The sequence below is a fragment of the Arachis ipaensis genome, chromosome B10 (genome assembly GCF_000816755.2).
Source record: "Arachis ipaensis cultivar K30076 chromosome B10, Araip1.1, whole genome shotgun sequence".
NCBI classification, from domain to species: Eukaryota; Viridiplantae; Streptophyta; class Magnoliopsida; order Fabales; family Fabaceae; genus Arachis; species Arachis ipaensis.
In genome coordinates, this window is record NC_029794.2 from 69805997 (window position 1) to 69809819 (window position 3823).

Consider the following 3823-nt stretch of genomic DNA (forward strand, 5'->3'; position numbering starts at 1 on the left):
GAATTCGCTGGTTGCGAATTCAACATGCTGAATTTCCGTCACTGCGACACGTCCGCATGGAGCACGCGGTCGCGTCGCTTAGCGTTAGGGCAACTATGGCATATTATATATCAAATCGAAGCCCCAGACGTTAGCTTTCCAACGCAACTGGAATCGCGTCGTTTGGACCTTTGTAGCTCAAGTTATGACTGTTTGAATGCGAAGAGGTCAGGCTGACAGCTTTGCAGTTTCTTCAACTTCTTGTACTCCTTCCACTTTTGCATGCTTCTTTTCCATCCTCCAAGCCATTCCTGCCCTATAATCTCTGATAGCACTTAACACACATATCAAGGCATCTATTGGTAATAAGAGAGGATTAATAATAAGCCAATATAAGATCAAAGAAGCATGTTTTCAATCATAGCACAAAATCAGGAGGGAGTTGTAAAACCATGCAAATAGTATGAATAAGTGGGTAAAGAGTTGATAAAATCCACTCAATTGAGTACAAGATAAACCATAAAATAGTGGTTTATCAAAGTCCATTGAGTATAGCCCCTCCAGCATAGAGAGGATGCTAAATGGTAAAGAGGACAAGCTCCACCCGGAGCTATGAAGAAAGAATGAAGCAACAGGACCCTGGATTTGATGAAATCCTGAACGAGATTTGCGTGCTGAATGTGCAACGGATCAATGATAAGGATGGGATACCCAACCAATTGAGAAGAAGGGATCTGAGCCCCCAAACTAGAGGGTGGCTATAATTTGTGAGGAGGTCCCTAATCCCCACATCTAACACTTCAGAGGTGACCAAGGAGAGAGCTGTGCTCATATACAGCATCATGAAAGGTGAGAATGTCAATGTGGGGGAGCTAATTGCCAACAACATTAACAAGGTGCTGAAGAGCACTAGTGACAACACAAGGTTGGCATTCCCCAGCATCATACAAAGGTTATGTGATGAAGCTGGAGTTGAAAAGATCATTGATGAGGTGCTAGTGAAACAAGACAAATTCATAACTGCCAAGAAGATGGCCAAAGTGGTGGTTGTTAACCCACTTCAGAGGGCCAGAGAACAAAGAGCTCATGCTCATGGGCTACAAGAAGAAGAAGAAGAAGAAGGGACAGAAGAGCAACCACACTTTCTAGCACTTCAACCACCACCACCACACTACCAATACCAATAATTTTCTGAACGATTCAACTGGAAACAACTGCAAGGAGATTTACACCAAATGAAGGGAGACCTTCATCACCTGAGAGAATATGTCAATCAACTCAAGGAGACTCAGCAACAATAATGGAGCCAAGTGAACCAAAACATCCAACAACTCCAAGGGAGTTTCGAGAATCTCAAGGAGCAGCAAGACCAGATCAACTGGGGAGAGATGCAAGGCAGCCTAGGAATGATTCTAGAATGACAACTACAACAAATGGGGAGCCTTGCTGAATTCAGACACATTTATAAAGCAAGAATTGTAGCCAGAAGGGAATATGACAGCTATGCACAAATAAAGTTGAGCTACCTGTGCAATGCAGTAGCTAACATGAACCCTAATTACCATACCTATATGCAGAAATTGGAGGAACTCAGTACAAGGCAGGAAGAAATAGCATACCAGCACAAGGAAAATGTGAAATCCTACATGAGGAGGCTGGGATTTTGGAAGCCCAAAGATGCTAAGGCATAAGAAGGATCCTCCAAGAAGGATGAAGCTGTCTCCTCCCCTTCCAAGAAGAAGGACAAAGGAAAGGGGCCAATGAACTGAAGATTTAAGCTGCTCAAGGTTGTTAAGTCTCATGGTTGACACCCTCTAATTTCTGAATCATGTTTAAGCTTTTGTTTGATTTACTTTCTGTCAAAAATAAATAGTCATGCTAGGGTAGTTTATGTTTTCTGCTTAGTTTTATTTCATGCTTGAATGCCTTTATGAGTCCTTTAAACTACAAGAAAGAAAATGCAATGTATTCCAAGTCTTCCTTTTCAACATAAATAAAGTAGAGCTTGTCTTCATAAGAGTTGCTGTGCGTTGTGCAAAGAAACAAGAATAAGAGAAACCAAGGCCAAGAGAGATCATTCAATAAAGTAATAAACAAGGAACTAAGTGTAGAACCTTGAATGAACTTTTACTTAAGAAAGAGAAAATGAGTCATGGAAAGCAACTAGTCTTAGAAGGTCTAACAAGAAAAGGTTAAGGGGTACTCCTTGAATATCCATAGAACCAAGAAGTAGTAAGCAACAAAGACCTACGGCTCTGAGCATCAACTACTAGGATGGAAAGAAACATTAAAAAGCTCAAAAAGAGTCAAAGATCCTAGTAGATGCTTGTGGTGAAGATGTGTCAAGAAGAGACCTGGGCAAGTAAATTCTTAGGGGTGCTTCAAGACCTAGTACCCTAAAACCAACTGGTTTGGGAGTGCTAATTGAAAGCTTAATTAAAGGGTTGTCTTGAGATAAAACACTTATAGTCGTGGTCAAGAAAGCATAACCAAAAAGAAAGTAAAACAACTCTTACTACTTAAGGGTGACAATCAATAGAAAGGACCCCTAAAGCTTATTCTTGGTAGAACCCTCAAAGATCTAAGAGTTATTTATGACATTAAAACATTCATACATGTTTTTAACACTTAGTCTTACCCCTAGTCATGTTACATTCATTCAAAGCCAAGGTCTCAATTTATAAAAGGCCTACTCACATTGATTTGCTTGGGACAAGCAAAACTTAAGTTTGGTGTTGTGATGACTTGCATCATCTACCCTTCTTTCTTGCATAAAGAGGACCATAAAAGAGCATAAATCTCATTTGATCATTGCAATTCATGCATTATTTGATGAATATTATGGTACATTACTTTGAGATGAGTTGTGCTGAATTTCTGGTGAAAAAGACATCAAAAATGGGAAGAAAGCAACAAAGAAGCTGGACATGTGAAACTGGCGTGCCACTTGGAGAAAATGTCACAAAAAATGCACTGGCGTGGCACGCCAGGAGCTAGGCATGGCACACCAGTACTGAAATTCAGAAGGGAGTCTCAAGCATTCACATGGGCGTGGCACGCTTGTACTAAGTTTCAGAGAGCAATAATGGAGGACACTAAGGGGGCGTGGCACGCCTAACCCATCACCTACTATGGGCGTGCCACTTGAGCCAAGGGGCGTGGCACCCCAGCTCATCACTCCAGGAGGAACCTTCACTATGGCGTGCCACTTGGTATCGAAGGCGTGGCATGCCAGCTCCAAAAAGTCACTTAGGCGTGCCACTTGAGGAACCAGGCGTGGCACGCGAAGCTTGAGAAGTCCACAATTGTATGGGCGTGCCACTTGAGCAGCATGGCGTGGGACGCTGGTACTAAATCCCAGAGAGAGGGCTGAAGGCTAATGATGTATGGGCATGCCAGTTGAGGTCGAAGGCGTGGCACACCAGGCTCAATCTCACTTAGGCGTGCAACTTGAGAGACCAAGCGTGGCACGCCAATGCACAAAGAGGCCAAAGCAAGGGCTAGGCATGCCACTTGGTATCGAAGGTGTGGCACGCTAGTCCAAGAATCTCACTATGGCGTGCCACTTGAGTGCTGGGCATGGCACGCCAGCTGCTGAAACCAAGGCAAGATCATGGGCGTGGCACGCCAGCCTTTAGGCGTGGCATGCTGGTACAAGTTTCCAGAAAGGATGAAGGAGGCCAAATACATGGGCGTGCCACTTGGTGTCGAGGGCGTGGCTCGCCATTCACTATTCCTCACTTAGGCGTGCCACTTGAACCCCAGGCGTGGCACGCCAGTGTCATTCAGGAAGCAAAAGCCATTGGGGCGTGCCACTTGAGTTCGTGGCATGGCACGCCAAACA